Below are 23,656 nucleotides of genomic sequence, written 5' to 3' on the forward strand. Positions count from 1 at the left end.
TCTTCCCTGAAGACCAGAATGACCTCTACAGAGCCATGTACACCCGAGGGGGAGTTGGGAGGTGGCCCAGGGGTAGCCGACCACTGTCTGGCTGCAACGCTGACAGCGAGTGAGTCAGCGTGTTGCGGTCAGGATCCCCACTGACCCAGTGGCAGACCTCTCTGCCACTGCTAGGGCCCTGGGCCGGGACGCAGTGGAGTGGGTGGCCATCTCCCCCTCTCCTTGGCAAGAAGCCTGCACTTGTCAGCCCTCCGCCAGAGCTAGGGGGCCCGACTGTTTGCTGCTCAGCCTGATTGCAGGCCTGAGCTCTCAGACTGCCCAGCCCCAACCGGGGGCTAGGGCTCTGTAACTGTTTGTTGTTTGGCCCTGATCAGAGGCCTGAGGTCACGTCTCTCATTGCCCGCTGATTCTCCACGTCAAGCGACCCCCGGAGCTGTAGTGGGGCGGATTGGCCACCCACAGACCCGGAGGGGGAGGAGCCACTCCCCCCAATGGGCTACAGGCTCATGAGCCACAATGTCTGTAAAAGAGCCACATGCGGCTCATGAGCTGCAGTTTGGCCACACCAGTCTAAAGTTTCATGCTTCATGTAATTAAAACTTGGGCTTAGTTAAGGGTGACCACTTTTCTTTAAAACAGATCAGAGACAGAAGAGCAAGACTACTAAAAACTAGACCTGGGCTGGGAGGTTCCCTTCCATGAGCTGTCTAGCCAGACCCTCAGTAACTAACTTGAGCACTCCACACACTTACGGTGATTATTATTGCTATCGATATTTTTGTTCATACATTGCTCATTTAACAAATATTGTCACTGCAGCTAGATAAACCCCCTAACATTGTGGTTCTCAAACTGTAGTCTGTGGACTACTAGTGGTCTGCAGCACTGTCTGGTGACATGGTGCTATATCATTCTGTTCTCACCTGCTAAAATGCACTGAAAGACAGATAAGAATCCATCTAAATCTGATCCTCTCCCACAGCACAAAGATAACAGAATGGAATAATATAGCTCATAGGCTTCCTAGTTACAGTAGAACATCACATGTAATTTACGTATCTGTACAGTCCCTATAATTCCTATCATTCTTCTCCTGCACAGAAAGTTTTCACGGGTAAGTCCTTTCTTACACTTCATCATGTAGCAGACAGCACTCGGTGTCAGATGAATCTTTATACACTTCTAACTTGATTTATAAAAACTTGAAATAGCGAAGAAAGTAAAACAGATTAAGTTTTTAGAGTAAGTTTCTAGACGGTAAGTTCTTTGGGGGCAAGGACTAGATCTTCCAAAAAGGCTCTGCATTGCACTGAGCATAATGGTTATGTTCAGTAAGATAATTCTTAGTACCGTTGTATGGGTATATCTTGTTATGGAGAGTAAAATGGATCATGATGCCAGATAACTTTAAAAGTATGTGCATTTGGTCTTTTAGTTACTACCAGTCTCAAACACTCCATACTTGTTAGTGTTCATAGGCTTCAGTCATCAATCAGAAGGATCAGGGACAGCGGCATTTAGTAGGATTAGTCTAAACCTCAGGTTTTTAATCTCCCTTTAAAAAACAAAAAAAAAACCTCCACTTTTTACTCTCCCAGCATTCCTCCCCAGAACAGAGGTATGTCTCCTTGCCCCTGTTCCTTATTTGTATACTTGTAAGTGTATATCATATGTGCAGCTGTTACTGTATTACTATTATAAAATTTAGTGTAGTGAGGATGTAGATGCAGATCAGCTAACTCTGCTTAAGCCCATACAAATCATGAACAGTTTTCCAGTTCCAAGATGTCCTTCAGGTTCCAAAGCAAGGTTTGAGTTGTACAGGTGCTCCCCATATATTTTATGGAGATTCTGGCCCCCATAACCAGTAGGGTGGAGCAGACCACAAGAATGATATACTGGTGCCTCAACTACAATAACAAAACTAAATACAATTTGTGCCATGTTGTTATCAGTATACTACAGTATCACTACTGGACTGGAGAATGAAGGAGAGAAAGCTTACATTAAACTACATACCTGTTGTATTAACAAAGACTATTGTCAGTACTTTAGTTAGAGCCTTCCATTTCAAATTTCACTTGAGGAATGAAATCTGACTAGAATACCACTAAATGCAGACTTTAAATAAATTAAGTAGCTAAACTATTCCCCCACCACCATAAGCACACTTAGACTGGTCCACTGTGGAACTGCTAATGGTAACCTTCTACCATTGCTGATGAAACAGGAAAAGAAACTGCAGACACACCCTTCCCTATTCAGCTACCCCAGTGGCTGAGGGTAGTACTTGTGCTGCTCACTCATGTTGTATTTTCTCACCAGACGCAATGTTTGACAATGTGCATGATTAAATCATCTGCACTTTATAGCACCTACTGGTATTACTATCTGGTAAGTCCTGAGGGTCTGAAAAGCATTAAAGGGGCAATGCATACTGTGGCATTATGCCACCATATTCTTCATAGAGATATTGTTATATGATATTATAGCATAACTGTGATGTATTTTATACTAGATAAGGCATGTGAGATATCATTGGAAAGGTTATTATTTACTGAATATGGTTATCCTATTTGTATGCATGTATCATTTTGGTATCTGAAGTTAGGAATATTGTCTAGGCATCTATTATAAATGTGTTTACATCTGGGGAATGCCCACTAGACAGAATGGATGGTGGTTGGGAAGGGCCATTAGGGAAAACGATAGTTCTTAGAAGATGCTAATCACCCACTGAGAAGTCTTCCTGGGGATGCTACAAACAGCCTCTGAGTTTTGGCTGCAGGGTCATGTGACCAAGTCACCTGGTAATGGACTCCATGAAAATACAAGTATTTTTCCACTAATGGGGGTGGGAACCACACTGGGAAACATAGGATTCCCACCATATCCAAAATCTATTCAAGACAGGGGAGTAACATCATCATGGCTCATCCATCATTAACTCCCCGGCCAAGAAAGAAGACTGCTGGAAACACCTGAGAAACAGAGACTGAGGTTTTGTGGGGTTTTTTTTTTGGGGGGGGGGGAAGAAGGGCTGAGCCCAGACTCGAGGGGGTCTGGCCCGTGAAAGGAATATCTGGAGTTTTAAAGCCTCAAGCAAGTGCAGCTTGTCTTCAAGAATCTCTGCAATCTACCTAAAAAAAAGTTAGGGTGAGAATTTGTTACTTATAACCAGTTTCGTTAGTATATTAAACTTAGATTACCTAGCAAATAAAACAAATACGCAATCTTCTTCTGTTTGCTATCCCTTATTTAAAATCTATCTTTTGTAGTTAATAAATTTGCTTTTGTTTGGTCTAAAATTATTTTGTGTATAAATCCTACCTGGGGGCAGAAAGTGGTGTATACCCCTCTCCACATTGGAGGGAGGGGGGCAAATATCATAAGCTTACACTGTACAGTTCTCTGTGCAGCACAAGACGGTATAATTTTGGGTTTACACTCCAGAGGGGAGTGTGCACTTGAGTACCGGGCAGTTCCTTAGCTGAGCCTTCCCATGCAGGGCTGATCTCAGCATCTGTGTGTATAGCTGTTCCTACCTGTATGTGTGCTGGTTAAGAGCAGTCTGAAGGCTGAGGGAGGGAGGGAGGGTTTGGCTGGCTTGCCTCAGCAATACAGTGTAAAGGGAACCCAGGCTGGTGGGTCACGCAGGCTCGGGGGGGGGGGGGAGATAAGAACCCATCACACATACTTGTGCAGCATTTTCAAAAAGTGAAGGGGTGTTAGAAAAAAGTAAGGAGGAGAGAAGGAAGTAAAAAGGATTTCTCTCATATGTAAGACAGAAATCCTGTTTGTTTATATATGTATAATACACACACACTATAAGTGTATATATTATATTACATTTCACTGTTTTCACTACATGTATCACATGAGCAATATCACTGCCTTCAAGACATCTGAGCAACTGTACACAGGACTTCTTTATCACGACTTTAGAACAAATTGATCTCTTGAGCTAAACATCGTATTGGATTTTCTCATCTAGGAAACATGGGAGTTATAAGTGTAGTAGCTCTTTCCATTTTTTGTTGATAGACTTCATGGGAAGGAGTTACATGTAAAGTTGCTACATAAAACCCAGTCTTCTAGAGAAGGAGAAACTAACTGGTGTAAGAGGCAACTGCCAAGTCTACTGAGGGCCAAGAACATAATAATTGACTTAATCACATCCACTGAAAGAAAAACTTTAAAAAATAATAAGCGTTCATGAAGAGAACCAGAATAAAATGTTACTACTTTGACATTCAAGAGATGCAAACTCCTTTGCTTGCGAAGAGAAAGAGCCCAAAGCTGGAAACAGTGACTACATACACAGAAGTCACAAATGCTGCAAGTTTAGACAAAACAGCTATGAGTTTATATCAGTCTCCGAGAACAGGTTACCTCAGAAGTACTGTATAGGCCCATGACTAAACAGCAGGAGAGAACTTGTACATTTTAAAAAACAAAAACACTTAATTTGGGGGTGATCACACAAAAGACAGCAGTCAGGTTTTTTCCTTAGACCAATTCTAAACTCTGGTAAAATCAGAATTTCACGTACACTGTTGAAAGAAACTTGGGCAAAACCATGCTTTTTAAGTGAAATACTAGATATTTAGATCCTAGACCTTGATCTATCTTGTTAATTTCAATACAGGAAATATGGCAAATATGGATGTGTGTAAATTAGTTCTTACAAATCAGATAACTATATTGGTAGAGAGAGCTTGCTTTATGTGAAAAAGTTAAAAGAAAATCATCAAAATAAATTTTGTAGAATTTAAAGATTAACCATGTTGGTTTAGTAAGTTTTAAACCTAGTTTCATTGAAGTCAGTTCTCAATATCCAGGTTAGCAGGACAACATTTTAAAATATTTACTCACATAGTTGGGGAGGAACAAACAGCTTAACACATGCACACTAGCTTCCTGACTTCCCTTCTACTTAAAGTACATTTTAAAATCTTGTTTACTCCAATACTCTTCAGTTTTCTTCCTGTAATATTTAATGTAATTGATTTATAAATTTTTAATATTATGTTGAACCACTGAAGCAGTCATATTGCCTTCGTTTGGATAATCACAATACTATTTCATGTTCCATATTAATGCCCACAAACTATATAAAAATGTATTCTATTAAATCACTTTTTAATAAGTCAGCTACCTGATACTCATTTATGATTTCCTATCGTGCAGTTAATTTCTGGTGAAAGATGTGTTTCTTCCGTGTTTCATACATGTGGCCTTTCAGCTAAAATCAAGTTATATATCAGACCTATCCTAGTTGGAGCTCTGCAGAGGATGGAAAAGACAATCCTAATCGGTTTTCCCCTTAATCTCCAATTCCTGTAATTTTACTGGAATCTGAAAGTCAGCAACCAGCAAATATGCAATAAAGTACTGTTTTTTTAGATACAGTCCATATTTGGAACCTCCCAAAAATCCAGTAACATAGTAAATCTCCACACTGATCTGTTCATGGGGAGGGGAGGAGAGGAGATGAATGGCTTACTTACGTGGTTCACAGTCACACTGCAAAAAGGAGGGGAAAACCGCAACAAGCGGGGAGGTAAGGATGAAGGTGGAAGGTCAGCAGGTAAAGAACTGGGTAGGGACAGTAGGTAGAAGGAGGGAAAAGGATGCAAGTGGTGGTTTACCTCTGATCTCACAATCCCAGCAATGAGCTGGCCACAGGATAGCAGGAGCAGGAAAGAGGAGAAAGATCAGCAATGATTATGTCTGACCTGGGCTAGGACACAAGTTACTATAATTAGTAGTATTACCATATAACACACCTAGTCATAGTAGACCACTGAGCTAGGCGCTGTACCGACAGCTAACAAGATATCGCTCCCTGCCCCTATATTACTTACTACCATAATCTGATGTGCTCTTCAAAATTTGATTGCATCAGGACTGGCTGAACATATATTTCATTACTACTCCTACACAAAATAAAGAAAGTTACAAGAAAAGCAAACTCTCTATATCAATACTAAGAGAATCACTGATTATGAAGATTTAGCTTTCAGCAAATGTCTTTGCATACACTGCACCATGAATAGCTGTTACTTTGAAACAGTAATTACTACTTACAGCCACGCTCAACATTCACATAAAACAGATTAGCAAAAAACTGTTTTAAGTATCAAAGATCCTAGCTGCTGAAAATAAGGCACTTCAGGAACTCCGGTTCATCTCATACCGGTAGAGCAAATTACATACAATGACCACTCAAAAAGAAAAGGAGTACTTGTGGCACCTTAGAGACTAACAAATTTATTTGAGCATAAGCTTTCGTGAGCAACAGCTCACTTCATTGGATGCATTCAGTGGAAAATACAGTGGGGAGATTTATATATAGAGAGAACATGAAACAATGGGTGTTACCATACACATCATAACCAAAGTGATCACTTAAGGTGAAGTGAGCTGTAGCTCACGAAAGCTTATGCTCAAATAAATTTGTTAGTCTCTAAGGTGCCACAGGTACTCCTTTTCTTTTTGCGAATACAGACTAACACAGCTGCTACTCTTAAAAATGACCACTCAGAGGATATAAGTGGTAAGCAAAATCACTTTCTGTACAAAATGTATTCACATCAAGCTGCATTGAACAAAATGAAGTGGTGGTTCCATAAAGTTTCACTGCTCTAGTCAAGCTGCTCTAGCATATCAAGACAGAGAAAAATCTATTGAAAGATGTGTAAGTATTAGGAATATCAGCATAATAACACACACACTCAGTTTTATTGAATACTAAGAGAAATCACATTTTGTTTACACCAGAGATTTAAAAAAAGCAGAGCATGAACAAAAAAAAGTGTTTCATGAAAACGTTAGAATTCCAGAAGCTACAGGCTGTTACACAGAGCTATTGGTTTTACATAGTACCACTTCTTTATACTGAAGCATCTGACATACCTGTTGCATTGCATAGGAAACCAAATGCCCCAGTCCAACTATACAATCTCAGAGTTCTTTCCCAGTTTATACATACTCAGTTCAAAGTAGTGAAATAAAAATCACAAGATGTGTTTCAGATGTCTATTATAACATCGTTAATGTGTTTAAATTGTGTATATTTCTGGTTTCCAAGTTCTTCAGAAATAACTTTGCAGAGTTAGGGCCGTAAAATCTCAAAAACTTAAATCACGTTTTTCCAAGTCAGCTTGCCTTGTCCCACTGGTGGGACATTTTATGAGAAAAAGCTAATAAAGACAAGGCCAAAGAGCCTACAGTGAACTTGTCAAAGCAGTGTGGGAGAATTAATCTTAAAGCAAAACCAGGAAATGTTTAGTTCCCAGAAATTGCAAGAAACATCGCTGTTTATCATCTGACTGAAGCCATAGTACCAATAGCAACACACCTCTATTTTCCAAAACTGAAGTACAGCATTAGTCCTGATGAAGCCATAACATTGTGGCCCAAAGGTGAGTGCGCTACCGAGAGCGTCATCAGGAGATGTTCAGAACTTAAGATTAAAGGGCACTGCTGTAACATTCTAAATTACTTTTACCCCCTTGACAGAGGAATGTTAAACTGCCAATCCACATTTATAAAGCTACAAATCATAGGAAAATAAGAGCTTTGTCACTAGAGCTGGATTCAGGCTGATTTCCCCAAAACAGGAAATAAAAATGAAAAATAATGTCTATTAGGTTAAACAAATAGCAAACAATCCTTAGAGTAGGCATGCTTATTTTGCAATAAAATGCGAAGACAGAGGTGGCTGGAACACTGGTATAAATTAAATAGTAATACAGGAAAAACAGGAACCAAAGTTTGTTTGTACAAGCAAAGACTAATTCTGAATAAATTTCAGACTCATAAATATGGACATTACATATGAGATTGTCTTATCCATCTCTGAAGGGACTTGTGTGAATATCTTTCTAGGGGAGGTCATGAGGAACGATGGAATGATAAAGGAAACTTGAGAGGTATAACTGAGGGACACCAGGGATGCAAAGGGGATGGTAGGGAGGAAAAAGATACCGGATATCAGAGACTGTCCGGGACATACTGTCCTACTGAAGTGTCAGGGGGCAGGGGAAGCTGAAGCAGAGAGGATGTGTTCTCACAATGTAAAATTTTGCTATTCGGTTTAGCTAACCGAAGGGGTACCTATCTAGATTAGTTTAGGATTTTAAGGATAAGATCAAGTATGTTTTGAATATCATTTATAAAATGTAAAGCAGAGTAGCACAACTCCAAAAGCTGTCTCGGATCCTGTGTCTGAAAACCGTTCTAGCTTTGCAAGATGACAATCTGCAAAGTAAATTCAAACATTTACGAAATTATTCAAGTAATTGCTGGGAGAATTGTTATAGCTTTAGTTTATTTTGAGCCTCAGTGAATTGATTATTCTATCTACGCTACAATGTAAGCCAGGATTTGAACTCTGGATCAAGCCTAACCCCTCTTCTGTCTACACACAAATCATGCTGATCCAAGGTCTCAGAAACCCTGGGGGTGGGAGTATATCTACACTGCAATAGAACACCTGCGGCTGGCCTGTGTCAGCTGACTTGGCCTCAAGCTGCAGGGCTATAAACTTGCAGCGTAGATATTTAGGCTCAAGCTAGAACCCTGATTTTTGGCCCTTGCAAGGGTGGAGAGTCTCAGTCTGGGCTGCAGTCCAAATGTCTACACTGCTATTTTTAGCCCAGCAGCCACAGTCAGCTAATCTAAGCTCTCAAACTCAATGCTGCAGGTTTTTTAAAATCACAGTGTAGACATCCCATAAAGGTATGATTACACTGCAGTTAGACCACTCGCAGCTGGCACATGTCAACTGAGTCAGTCTTGTGGGACTTGGGCTGCAGGGCTATAAAACTGCACTGCAGACGTTCGAGCTCAGGCTGGAGCCCAAGCTCCGAGAGCCTATGAGGAGGGAGGGTCCCACCCCGAACGTCTACACTGCAATTTTACAATCCACTGCCCAAACCCTGCAGGCCTGAAGCAGCTGACATGGGCCAGATATGGCTGTTTAATTGCAGCATACACATACTCTCCTGAAGCAGTCAGGGTCTCGCTTATTTTAAACAGTTATTTAAACCTAGAGGAAAGAGGCAGTTATAAAAGCTGTTTTAATACAAGTTCTCAAAAGATACCTGTCGCAGAGAATTTTGACGGCAAGAACAGAAACTAAGAGCAATTGCTGCATAAACAGTACAGTGTAAAATTTGAAAGTCAGTTTATAGAATTGCAGTTGTACAACTAGCAGAATGGAGTCCTGGTCCCTCACTGGGGCTCCTCGGTGCTACTCCAATACAAATTATATAATTTAAGATAGCAATTCAAGCCCTGGGGATGTGGTTAACTTCCGGGGTTATCGCTATTACCACTCACAATAGCGTGCTGTGTTGCTTCCATGTGGAGTTGTGCGCCATGTCTAATTTAAGTGTACAGAATATACAATATTCTCACTGTGATCACATGCTACATGGGGCACTCAGCTGAAAGTTACTGCCTTGCCAACTGTAGAGAGGATATGTAGGGACACATTTTCAGTAGAGTGAGAAATATAAGTATTCAGTTCCCTGTGGCAAGAATCACTTTTCCATGCACAATGCACTTAAATTTATCCATTGACTCAGAGGGTGCTCCTCTGTTTTTGTATTCGGCCATCCAGTAACTTATGCGGTACATTTTAAATGCCTGTTCTCCAATGATTGTAAGAAGTGAGCGTAACCATAGGACAAAAGTACTGATTTTGCATGCCGGCTAAGGAAGTCTAGTGCTCTATGTAGTTTGAAAGGTTGTCTTTCACCAACAGAAGTTGGTCCAATAAAATATATTACCTCACCCACCTTGTCTCGTGCAGTTTAGTTCGCCAGAACCCCATCTGCACAAGTGAAGTTTAATTATTCATTGCCCATAACACAAGCTGTCAACTTGCACTTGGGCACTGACTGATTGGCACATCCAAAGTCACACTGGAAATGAAAGTTGGCATTTTCGATATCTACAAGGAAACTGAGGAAGGAGGCCAACCACCACACATTAGGCAGGGAGCACAAAGCTGAATATGTATATAGTCTCCCTGAAGTATAGCTTGGGGATCATTTACAAGAAATACTCAGGCAGGTCAGATTTCATTATCAGCCTCAGGTTTCAATCTTGTCCATCCAGGTTTCAATCTTGTCCAGCCTCAGGTTTCAATCTTGTCCATGTCAAATCAGCACCTTGTCTCATAGGGAGGGGTGTTTATTTCACTATACTGAATCTACAACAGTTTGTGTTTATGTAGTGACTTGCCTTTTGAAGGTTCCCAAAACACACCACTCTGCTAAAATATGGGCACTGCTGGGGCAGCTAACTGAAATCATACAACAGTGGTGTAGGAAAGCCCATTTAGCCAAGGACACTAAGGCTATGGGCTGGTCTTCACTACCTGGAAGATCCATGCTGCTGAAGTTGATGCAACAGCTGTCGATTTAGCTGGTCTAGTGAAGACCTGCTAAATTGACAGCAGAGCGCTCTCTAGTACAGTGGTCTCCAAAGTGGGGTGCGCGCACCGCAGGGGATGCGCAAGACCATCCCTGGGGGCGCGCGGCAGGAGGAGCGCCACCGAAGGAGCACCGCCAGCAGCGCTCCTGGACCTCTGATTCTTCGGGCAGCACGCCAGCGGCAACTGGGCTCTTCCCCGCTCCATCTTCAGCGGCACGCCGGCAGTAGCTGCTCTTTTTTTTTTTTTTGCTTCCCTAGAGCCGGCCCTGGGGGTGCGCGATCCACAAAGTTAGGAGACCACTGCTCTAGTCGACCCCAGTACTCCAGCTCTCTGAGAAGAGTAAGGGAAATCAATCAGAGAGCGTCTCCCATCAACGCAGCGCAGACACCAGGGTAAGTCGACCTAAGCTACGTCGACTCCAGCTACATTATTCACATAGCTGGAGTAGCATAACTTAAGTCGACTTACCCCAGTAGTGAACCCCAGCTATGCCATTGTAACACTGTAGTGCAAATACTACAACACCAGAAGGGGTTTTTTTGTTGCAGTAGTAAATCCACCTCCTTGAGAGGCAGCAACTAGGTCAATGGAATAATTCTTCCATCGATCTAATGTGCCTATACTAGGGTTTAGGTTGGCTTAACTACATTTCTCAGATGCGTGAGTTTTTCATGCTCCTGAATGCCGTAACTAGGTCAACGTAATTTTTAGGTGTACATCAGACCTCAGACAAATCCTCCAGTCTTCGGAAGAGGCCCAGGGCACTGTGTGTTTTTAAAGATCAGCATGGAACAGACACATTTTTAACATCTCTTCCTAAAGCCCATATAGAATAAACTGCATGGATTTCAATTTCGCAACCTCAAAAGGATGAAAGACAGAGTTGACTGTCAGGACTTGAATAAAAGTCTACATACCAAATCTAGTGCTTTAGTCACTAAATCAACCTTTCTATCCAGAACACAATATAAGTACTCAGTTTGGGTACAAAAAGTTGTCAACCACCTTTTTTGGACAACCAAATTTAACACACATGGTTTTTGGACAAGATTTAGGGCTTGTTGACACTATCGCTTAAGTTGATGTAACTTACGTCATTCAGAGGTGTGAAAAAGCCACCCTCAAGTGATACAAGTTACATAGACTTAAAGTGGTGTCTACACCATGCAATGTTGCCGGGAGACACTCTCCCGCCGACAGAGCTTCCACCTCTTGTTGAGATGGAGTAATGGCATCCAGCTGTGCCAATGAAGCATGATAGTGAAGACAAGCCCTCAGATATGCAACTCCAGGTTAATTGCTTTTCCCCCTCCCACCATCCCCCTACTCATTTACCATCCAGAATATTTAGATGAGCAAGTTAAGATCACAATGGTCTAAAAACAATTTTGCTGGATGCCACTGTTTCTCCTCTTAATACAATGGCACCTATGTACAGAGTTCTTTCCATAACACTACACAGAAAAAAATATATATGGCCATATGGCAACAGGGAGCAGATAAAGGGGATGGAGGAAAAAGAAAATATGTGGAACTAACAATATGCATGCCAAATATCAACTCAGTCATTTTGCTTGCATGTTATATAATTCCTTCCCCTCTGTTTTGTGTGTTTAGACCAGTGGTGGGCAACCTGTAGCCCGCACGCGGCCCATCAGGGTAATCCACTAGCAGGCCACTAGACTGTTTGTTTACATTTGCACGGCTGCCTGCAGCTCCCAGTGGCCGCAGATCGCTGTTCCCGGCCAATGCGAGCTGCGGGAAGGAGCCTTCTGGTCAATTAAAGCTTACCAAAGAGTTTCAGTCAATTATTATGACAGGATAAACAGCATTCTAGGGTCTTGACAGTGAGAAATTAAACTGTCATCAAGGCTGAGTCAGGAACTCTCCAATATACGGGACAGACTGATATCACTTCTGGAATTTGTGGTTGTGCAATGAAGAACTGATGTAAATATTAGAAAGATATAGGGATAAATGGGCAACAGCAGCATGCAAGGACTGGTTTATGTACTATGCATACAAAACTGAGGCCATAGGTCACACTGTGACTTTGCAGAATGGCAAGCTAATTGCTGTAGTAAAATCAAACTAAACATTAGCCATGTCAGTTTGAAATCTCTAAAATGTAGTTTTGTAGACAATATGTACAAGTCACTCTTTCTGGCAAGTTAGAAAAGTATACTGAGCAATTCTACTTAGATATATAGGAAAAAAACATAGGGTGGAAGTATAGCAATGGAGAGAGAGAGAGAGCACACATGAAAATGAAGGAAGATACATTGTGATTAGTTAAGAGAACGGTGTGACATTAAGGATAATAAAAAGGATAGAACAGAAGCAAGTTATTTTTTAAAATGCAAAAGATAAGAAATTTAGTTGACTGTTAACAATATGGTACATAACACCTAGTTTTAAATCAAACTTACAATCTGTACTACACCTATGAAAAGGCTTCAATATTTGAAAGTTGGGCCAAACCACAAGAATTACTTAAATATAGTGAGATGAAAGCTTTCATCCTTTCTATTCTGACCTCTAAATCTTACTGGGAAACTGATTTGTTGTAAATTAGTTGACTGCTCATTTTTAGAAATAAAAGAGGGTCTTTGTAACATTAAACCGCAAAGCCCAAGCAAAGTGTGTTTTTAATAGAAGTCTGCTGTTTAAAAACAGTTGCTTATGTGCTCTGTAAAATAATTCATAATCCCCCTCTTTAAAATCCCTGCTGCTCTACCGAGGTGGACACAAGTCTCATTTTGGACTGTCATGTTTCATTTTGTGTTTCACCACCTCTTAATAGGGTTGCCAACTTTCTAACCACAGAATACTGAACACCCTTGCCCCACCCCTGCCCTGAGGCCCTGCCCCTTCTCTGAGGCCTCTCTCTCCATCGCTGGTCGCTCCCTCCCTCCACGCTCACTCACTCATTTTCACTGGGCTGGGCCAGTGGCTTGGAGAGCTGGAGGGGTGAGGGCTCCAGCGCGGGGCCAGAAATGAGAGGTTCAGGGTGTGGGAGGGGGCTCTGGACTGAGGCAGGGAGTTGGGGTGCAAAAGTGGGTGAGGGCTCTGGCTGGGAATGCAGGCTCTGCGGTTGGGCCAGGGATGGGGGAATTGTGGTACAAGAAGGGGCTCCAGGCCAGGGCTGAGGGTTTCAGAGTGTGTGAGGGGGCTCTGGACTGGAGCAGGGGGTTGCGGTGCAGGAGGGAATGAGGGCTCTAGCTGCAGGTGTAGGCTCTGGGGTGGGGCCAAGGATGAGGAGTTTGGGGTGCAGAAGGGGGCTCTGGGCTGGGGGTTGAGGTGCAGGAGTGTGTGAGGGGTGCAGGCTGTGGGGGGTGCTTACCTCAGGCGGCTCCCAGGAATCGGCTGGCATGTCCCTCAGGTTCCTAGGCAGAGACATGGCCAGGAGGCTTTGCACGCAACCCCTGCTTGCAGGTGCAGCTCCCAGTGGCCGCAGTTCCTGACCAATGGGAGCTGCAAAGCCAGCGTTCAGGGCAGAGGCAGTGCATGGAGCCCCCATGACCGCGCCTACGCATAGGGACCAGAAGAATATGTTATTTCCCGGGAGCCACACAGACCTGGGTAGGGAGCCTGCCAGCCCTATGCCAACCGGACTTTTAACAGCCCAGTCAGTGGTGCTGACTGGAGTCACCAGGTTCCCTTTTTGACCGGGTGTTCCGGTCAAAAACTGGACACCTGGAAACCCTAACTCTTAATAAAGTGGGATTTTTGATACTGTGTAGTGATTACATGACCACTTATCTTTGAATTTTACTCAGCCAAAGTTGTTGAACTGTTAATGGATTACCATAAATATAACTGCAAATCAACTTTATTCCAAGATTTAACACCAATATCCCACGGTATCATGCAATTATTGTTAGAACTATCCCAACATAAAAAGCCTAATACACTTCTTCGAAAATTTTAATCATATAAACTCCCCTGCACTGACAACAAAAGCTACCTTGGTAAGCTGCTTACTTGAATTCGGGAAGCTAGACAAGAAAAACCACCTTCAACTTCTCATTTTGCATTCTCACCCTTTAACAGACATACCAATTTACCAAAAAGCTGCAGATCTCTTGTTAAGAAATGTTCACTGTATTGCCACACCTGTCCTCCTAAGCTGCTTTAAACAATGTTCTACTGGACAACAGAAGTACTACACCATTAAGGACAGGTTTCAGAGTAACAGCCGTGTTAGTCTGTATTCGCAAAAAGAAAAGGAGGACTTGTGGCACCTTAGAGACTAACCAATTTATTTGAGCATCGGATGAAGTGAGCTGTAGCTCACGAAAGCTCACGCCGAGCATGAGCATCTTTGCCAAAGTTAAGTGTAGTGCAGACACACATTTGTGGTTGAAAATAGTTATTAGTAAAAGAATTTCAGAAGTCCAATACAGCACATTCAAGTATGCTGGCAATAGCTAATTTTTGGCCTAAAAATTTGGCCTAATTTTTGGCTTTGAATTTGTATTTCTCTCTCCCCCCAACACCTCATGTGGCTACACAAATTAGCACTATGAATCACAGAAGGCACACCATAGCATTACTGTCTTAAAACATGGGCTACTTAAAACTGTTTGGGTGGTTGTCAGAGCCCGCCAGGCCAGCCATGCTGTTCAGAGTTTGGTCCAGTAAACATGGTATTACTACATATTAGGCTATCCTTCAGGATGTGGTATTTGCCAGTGTTACGATACAAATGTGTCATGGCACAACATAAGATGGCTGACCAGGAATCACCCTGTGCACAGGAAGCCCAAACTATGAATGCAGAGACAAGTTCAGGTTCTGCAAATCTTGACAGGTTAACAGCAGAAGGGGTAACTTCTATGGATTTCCCATTTAAAAACTACTGTATGGGAAGTAAATATTCACCCTCTTATACCCCTCATCACCACCTTCTGGCAAATATGAAGCTTTAAATCCCTACAGCTTGTTTAGCATGTAAGGGCTTGTCGACACGAGCACTTTACAGTGCTACAACATTCTCGCCCAGGGGGATGGAAAAACACCCCCAAGCGCTGCAAGTTTCGGCACTGTAAAGCGCCAGTGTAGACTGTGCTCCCAGCGCTGGGAGCTAGTCCCATTGTGGAGGTGGTTTTTTTAGAGCACTGGGAGAGCTCAGCGCTTTAACATTGCTAGTGAAGACGCGCCTTTAAGTTCAAGGCTTCAGTTATTTGACAAAGAGCCTCAAGAAGTTGCCTGAAGCGGTCTTAAAGGGGTGGGGGAAGAAATTAGGTTTTAACTCATTTTGTTTCTTCATGATGAATAAAACCTTTTTTAGAAAGTTCTCTGTATGTAACATTAAAAATTCGTGTCTTGTTTACCCCATTTTACCTGAAAGATTATGAACAACTAGAGAACTGGGAGCATAATAAGAAAGTGAGGCCTGATTGAGGGAGGGAAATGCTTTTCATTTAGACTGTATAAAGCATGGTTTTTGCTAATCCCTATTTAACTCAAAAGCCCCATAAACACAGTTGAAATAATAGATCACCTGCCCCCACCCTTCAATTAAGGGTTGAGAGGTTACCACATATATCTGAGGGTATGTCTACGCTTTGAGTTGGAGGTATAAATTCCAGCTCAAGGAGACACACTCATGCTAGCTCAATAAGAACAGAATATAGCCTCAGCAGCACAAGGGGTTAGCTGCCTGAGTACTTACTAGGGTCTTGGATGGGTACATAGTCAGGGTGACTAGTCCCTCCCTCTGCTCATGCTGCTATACACTATTTTTAGCACACCAGGGGTATGTCTCCTTGAGCTGCGGTTTACCCCCTCAGCTCAAAGCCTCCACACACCCTCACACATCCAACAAAATCAGGGAAGGACTTAACGTTTCTGATATTTCTAAAGTAAAAAAAAAACAAGCAGGAAAAAAAACCCACGTTTGAAGAAACTTTTCAAGGCTCTGTTATATACATCTTAATGCAGCTAAAATGAGCGAAAGCTATTTTTTATTGCTTTACAGGTCATATTATTGATTGATTATACTGTAACAAAGTTGTGTGAAAATAGTCAACCTCTTCCTCAGCAAAATTCCACACCATGGGAAGCCAAGGATATCTACTTGAAGTCCCTGTTCTTATGTATGAGCTCGGTACCTCCAGTATCCTATCCCTAATCCACCTGCTGGCAGCACAGCACCAACAACCAAAGCTGCCCCTTGGATCCCCATTTAGGCCCTGTCTTCACTAGGAAAATAGATGGTAGCTAACATGGTAAAAATTCTAGTATGGACAATGCAGTTTTTACAAACATATTAATACTACACCACTTTTCCTAGTTTGGACAACCTTAAAGCAGTATTCTCACCATGAAGGAAGTTCCATGGGAAATACAATACAGCCTCAAATTGTACTAACTTTCCCAAGTAGTTTACACAGGGCTGAAGGGGCGGGGGGGGATGGGGGGGGGGTCAGTGTGCTTCAGCTACACCCATGCTCAATGCAGGGCCATCCAATCACTACTCCATGGAGTGATTTCAGCAGGTAGGTGGGAGGAAGAATGGGTCCATGAGGTCACCGATGCCTTTGCCCTCTTTTCCATGAATGGATGAAGAAAGCATGATCTAGCCCTAAGTGTCTGTTAGGAGTTTAATCTTAAAGAGAATGTAAACTTCAGTTACATCAGATGTGTAAATTTCCATCTTGACGTAAGTAGTATGTACATGAATCTTCGAACACAGAAGACACACCCCTCAGTGTGTAGAAGACTTGTCACAGTGTAAGATAATGTTTTACTAGTATAAATTGCTGGAATAACTAGCAAATGTATTCAGATTGCTTATCTACAATTCTGAATACAGGCAAGACTACCTGCTGTATCTTGATACAGAAGTTCTCCAGCCATGCCAGCAAAGTTGTACGTTTATCCTTTAGGGCCAATCAGAATTATATACATGAGGTGAAAACTTGGAACAGGTCACTTCTGAAAGTTTAATGCATCAGGAAAATTACTGGTCCCTTCTTTACTAGCTAGGTAGATCATATAGAAGAAAAATTAAAGAATGGTTGCTTCAACCACTGACTGGTTTGAAATAAGTTAAACTGGAAAAGTCTGCTGAAAATGTCAGCTAAGTAAAAGCAGCATTCTGCATAATTAGTATCTAATATTACACAAATATGTATGATTTTGCTTGTGTACATTAAATATACATACATATAATATATGCTTAGTTTGCACAAATATAAGCCTGTCGTTTATTTTTTCTTTTTGCTTTCATTTGAAACATGAACTCTGGTCACTCAATTAAGGCCTAACTTCAGCTGAAAGATATTTGTGACACTTTGCACTTAAAGTCAACTTTTGTCTAAGTACTCCCTTTCTCCTCTAATTAAGGAGTAGCCATTTAAATAAGAGGCATCTGGCCCAAAGGCAGTTAGAATGGCCAGTAGAGCTACTGATGAGTATTAAAAATAATTCCATAGTTTGATGGTCATGCATTTTGTAATAATACTTACTAGTAGAGAAACACATTCCAAAAAAGTTTAGAAAGTGAATAAAATTATGCTATAATAAAATCAGAATATGTATTAAGTGTGTGTAAGCCTATAAAATACCAAACCAAGCCTGAGATGCCACTGTATTAGGATGTACTTAGACAAAAATGAAACCTATTTATAATCCAATTTTTTTTTAAAGAAAATTAACTAATGGAAAATTGAAAATGTGTGAAGTGTACTATGTTGACCATGTCTAACTATTTTGTGAAATGCTCTGCGTGGTCACTTGGAAGATCCTGGTTTGATTTTCATGTCTGTTCTTGTATTCCCCAAACTTCCAGGTACTGCCACATCTTAGCTATTTGTAATGCATCCATCAACTTGGTATCTAAGCATTAAAGTTAATCAATGTCAGAGAACATAACATAGTATTTCTTTGATCCCAAGGATCAGGTTGCATGAATACAACTGTGTGTGCATGCACACATGCATATACAGACTCTTTTGTGAAGGAAGGGGGGCAAATTAGGGAAGGCTTTTAAAAACAAACAAACAAAAAAAAAAGGATGCCTTGCATTTGAACCAAATACCCAGACTTGGGCACTATCTGATCTCTCTGTCTAGGAATAAAAAAGGGATCACAGTAAACACTTTGCAATACTCAACAGAAACTCCTCTCCATAATACTAATTTATAGCATGTTCCAAGCCTGAAGACCCTTGGGACACTGAGAAAAGGTATTACTAAAAACTCATCCCTAAATATGAAAGCCGAAAGGAAAAAAAAAATGGTGCAGAAACTGAAGATAACCCTCACCCCGCTCCCAAACAACAAGTAACCACCACACTATGCTCAACACATAAGATTCAGGGTGATAGGGTATTGATTAGTTTTGAAGGAAGCCCCATCTTCAGCTGGAAGGACAGCGGCTGCAACAAACACAAGAAGAATTAATTTCCTCCCTGGCCCCCTTTTGTTTTGTTTTTTAAAATCAGAGCTCTGATGGTCCTTGATATTCCAGGAAGTTGTATTAAGAGAAGGGGGGGTCGGGGGAGGACTTAGAATACATTAAATCTAGCTTTTAAACCTCTTTGCATACACTGTTCCTAATACACCAAAATCTATACAAAGTGTTCTTCTCCTTTTTAAAGTACAACACAAAAAATAAATAGCATCAATCTTAAGTGATATAATCATGGACATGACTTAAAACAAAGGCAGATGACTTTAAACAAATGTTATCATTGTATAATCTAGTAGCAACTGTCACATTCAGTTAATTCAAGTCTCATCAGAACCAGAGAAGTTAGAGTTAAAAATAAAGCTCTTTTGGAGTTACACAACATTATAGAAAACAGCAGCATGATCCTCAATTTTTTTACAATTAACACAACTAGGTAAGATATTGTTGTACAACTTCACTTTTCCCAAATAAAAATACCAAACTTTAAACTAGCAATAAATGATAAAAGAAACTCAATCAAGTTTGCATCTCTCAACAGCTTATTTCCTGCCCAAAGAGCCCTTTTGTTCTGCTTCCCCGCATACATTTTAATATTCTGCCAGCACTGGAAAACAAAACAATCATGAAATTTGGCGCACACATAAGCATAAGTGCCTTAAAGGGTAAAATGAAGAAATACAACAAGATTAAAACAAACAAACAAAAAATCCTACCAAGAAAATCTGCACAATTTTCTGTTTGCTTCACCCCAGATTAACTTCACTGGAAGCTGTACTCCTGAGCAACCTAACCTGAACAGAAAGCCCCACCTTCTTCAATTCTAGTGGCTGAAATGGAAAAAACTCCACCCTTTCAGTAAAACTAGTATCTCTCATTGGTAAAACTTAATATCCATTATTTAAAGAACTTTTCCTTGCTAGCAGGTTAGGTTAAGCTGGTTAAAACACCCTGGACTAGCTGGTTTCTTAAAGAAACAGCACACAAGTCTTCAGTTGTGCCAAACTACAGCATTTTATTACATTATTTTGACCAGCTTCATACCAATTAACATTACATAAAACTGAACAGTGAAAGCCTAGACTTTGCCACTCCAAATCTTGAACATAGCACTCAAAACCATATGGATTCATAGGGTTTTACCTAGAAATATAAAAGTGATGTTAAAGAATACATACTTTTGACATATCTGATCAGTCTATTATTAAAGAACTAGATGTACTGTAAAACTTCATGAAGTGAAATTGAAAGAATTCTACCTATATAAAGCTTTGCTACTTGCTTTTTAATATAGGATAAAATTTAATTCAAGCTTCAGGAACAAATTCACTATTTAAAAATCACAGAATAAACTAACTGAAAAATTAGGCACACTATATGTAACTTTCAAGGTATGATTTAGTAATCTAAACTTGAAAATATGAATAGTCAGTCACTTGTTTCAACCTGCTTTCTTCTGCTAATTTAAGACATGACTCAGCAAAAGTGTTTCCATAGTGTGGAAGCCAATATCTAGATCTTACCAGGGTCTATGTATGTTTCTGTGTCAGACAGTCCGTGGTTTTTATTTTTTGCTGATCCAATCTTTAACAGTATTTTAAAACTATTTTTTAAAAAAATTCTAATTAGATCTGATAATTAGATTATGACTAAATATTCCATTAATCTGATCTTTATACATCATAACTGTATAATACAAAATACTGTCAGTTTGTATCATCAAGATCTTAGGCATCATTGCAAAAAAAAAAAAAAAATCTGAACAGTTCTCTCCCCACCAGCCAAAAAAGTCTACCTAACTGACAAGCCTGACATTCAGGGGGAAAAAATTACACAGAATAAAGAGGCATCTCACATCATGTCTCACAAATGTACAGATCACTTCAGGAAGACCTCTCCCTGACTCAACCCAGAAAATGTTGTAATCTGGAGACTGACAGATGAACAGGATACCTCCCCCTCTTAGTGCCACCACAGTTTGCCCAGTTAGTATTGTATTACATGCAAAATTTTCATGGGTTTAATATTTCATCAGTTTCAAACTATATCCAGGATGGTACAAGCTGTGAATTATCTGCACATTTGTACTTTTTGTCGTGGTTTTTTTTTTGTTTGTTTGTGTGTGTGTGTGGGGGGGTAATTTTGGTTTTTTAATACAACAGAAAAGTTAGAGGGAGGGAGAGAGGAGAAGGAAACAGATCTCCAGGGAGAACAGCCAATTCCCAGCCCTCTTTCACCCCTCTTTCCTCAAGACTCCATTGCAGCAGCTTTCCTTCTGAAATAATTAAGGTCTAGGCTATACTGCAAAATGGATGCCAATTTCAACAGTGTTGAGGGATAACTGTTTTAAATAGGGTCTCCAAGATTGTATTTGTAGAGCAATGGGCCCCTCTAAACTATTTTGCTATTATAGATTAAAAGTCCAAGATAAGTTAGTCATAGAAAAATACTATATTACCCCCCACATTCGAGGGGAATATTTACAGCAAAGTACTAGGCTGCATTTTAATGCATGCACCACTTTCTAAAAAAAAAGCTTCTTTAAAAAAAAAACCACTATAAAAGGGCTAACTTTAAGAAGGCTCTACATCTGCACAATGTATTATAGTGTCTCATATACTAACTGAAAAAGTCAATTCAGAGGCCTAATCGCAAGATGCTTTGTGAGAATTCGGTACTTTGAACGCACAGAACATTAAGAATAAAGTTACTCAGATCCTCTTCATACAGTTTCACAGCTGTATTGCAAAAGACAGCATTAAATCATAAAAGTGCAACTCAATCTAAGCAATCGATGGCAAGAACATAGTTTAGGCAAATAAAGCAACATGACTAAGAATTGTAAAGGGTCACGATACCCAGGACAAACTTCTAACTTTCAGTTTGGAGTTCATGAAGTTGCACGTCTGTGAGAAAAATAGCTGCAGTCACAAAAATCTTACGATCAAAATCACCCTACTCTGGAAAGGCAACATCTTCTGCCCTAAAAACAAGTTTTGTCGCTTACACAATATAAGGTTGCATATATTTACATAGTACCTTTCCTCCTGAAGAATCCCAGAGTGCTTTAAAAATCCATACCTATCCATCACCACAGAAATGCAGCCACCACCAGGCAATCTGCAACATCCAAACAAATAGCACACTGCATAGCAGCAAAAGGGGAGAAAATTTTGTCCAGGGATACCCTACTTTTATTAAGTGGGCCAGGGAATAGTCTGCTGCCCTTGTGAAGTAAACCAACACCCCCCCAAAATCAGAGAAGTGAGATAAGGACACAACTGGCTTGGATTCTTATCTATTACATATCAAAGTTCATGTGTGAATACAGCTGAATTTAGGGATTAGACATCCAGGTTAGAATTTTGTTGCTCAAATCCCTGTCCAGCCTCAAAGACAACCACAATCAGGACTGTTGAAAATGAGCATGAAGGACACCAATTTCATAGGTTTAATTTCTGCACACATCCTATATTCGTCTGGATCAGAGTCTGAAGAAATTCACTGTATTTCAAACTCAGAAGGGAAGTTAAGCCTCTGCTGCTCTTTAACATCGTCAGAGACAGCAGAAACTGGTGTGATCATCATAGTTGCAAACCTTAATTAGGGAAGCTCTGAGCATGAGCAGCCTTGAAGACAAATTCAAATTTTAGCTGCTACTGTAACTTGCTCTGGGGACAGGAGTAAGAAAAGAAGGTGCCTAAGTCTCATTTGATTATTTTAATTGTAGAAAACCCAGAAGTCTATTTCTGCTGCAATATTAAGATACATAAAAGATATAGCAAATTAGTGAGACTAGATAGCTCAGGAAAAGAAGAACTGAGCCAGTTACATTTAAGTCTCCAGTTCAAACAGAACAGAATGGTAGTGATCAAAAGCTTTCATCTGATGGCTGTTCGGTGATCTATGTAAAAACATGTCAGTCACAGTCCAGGTCCCTATGGACATGTGTGAATCACAAAAGCCTGCCAAAAATTGGTACCATTTGTGAAGGACTCTTAGGAAACACATAACACTTACCTCTAGGTTTCTACAGGTTAATAAATGGCAAAGCAATGTAGGGAACTACAGCCTTCATGTGCTGTACCTGCACTGTGGAAAAAGGTCCTCAGCCTCCAGGGCTGTCAATATGCCAGTACTCTTATGGGGTTCATTCTTGGGTGTGTTTTTTTTAAGAAATGCAGCTCTAACTTTTAACCTGTTTTCCACTGTTAACTATTACCATAACTTAAAATTAAAAGGCAGATATTTAACTTTCCCACCCCAGGCAAATTTCAAAATTTATGAATATTTACACAAACAGTAATTATGCTTTTGAAGTTACTATATACAAACAGTTTACTATTCTTTATCATTTTGAAAATAGTATATCTATTGATCACCAGATTATCTCTGAATACTTTAAATTATTCTATTAAAATAGCCATTCTCTCAACAGATGACTTACTTGTACTACTAGTGAAATAACTACATGAACATACAAATAATTGTTTCAAAAGTATATTCCAAACACTATTCTGTTCACTTTCTTATACCATGGTGATGGGCATGATATCTGGGCATCATCCTCAAAAGAGAGAGTCATTTACATCACTGATGTATTCTATTTATACCTGCTCCTCCATGAGTTAGTTGCATGAGATTCCATTTTTCAGATATGCTAGTAGGTTATGAGAAGCTGTGTGGAAAGATCAAAGAATGGAGATTTGCATTTTCAGCTGAAAGTTTTGAAGTTAGTGTTCATCCTTTGATCCTGTGGGTGTGAATTCCACCACCAAGAACAAACTC

At 40.5% G+C, this 23,656-nt stretch overlaps 1 protein-coding gene across 4 annotated transcripts in view; it reads right to left on the reverse strand.

Moving 5' to 3' along the window:
• Positions 1-23,656, reverse strand: part of ZFAND6 (zinc finger AN1-type containing 6) — a 48,860-nt gene that overhangs the window by 20,558 nt on the left and 4,646 nt on the right. The window contains exon 1 of one of the 4 annotated variants that reach the window (XM_073304117.1): positions 19,585-19,682. The exons of the other annotated variants lie outside the window; for them this stretch is intronic. The gene's annotated coding sequence lies outside the window, so the exon portion shown is untranslated. Of the gene's footprint in view, positions 1-19,584; positions 19,683-23,656 lie in introns of those variants that run through there. 4 annotated transcript variants of the gene reach the window in all.

The sequence above is a fragment of the Lepidochelys kempii genome, chromosome 10, assembly GCF_965140265.1.
Source record: "Lepidochelys kempii isolate rLepKem1 chromosome 10, rLepKem1.hap2, whole genome shotgun sequence".
NCBI lineage: Eukaryota > Metazoa > Chordata > Testudines > Cheloniidae > Lepidochelys > Lepidochelys kempii.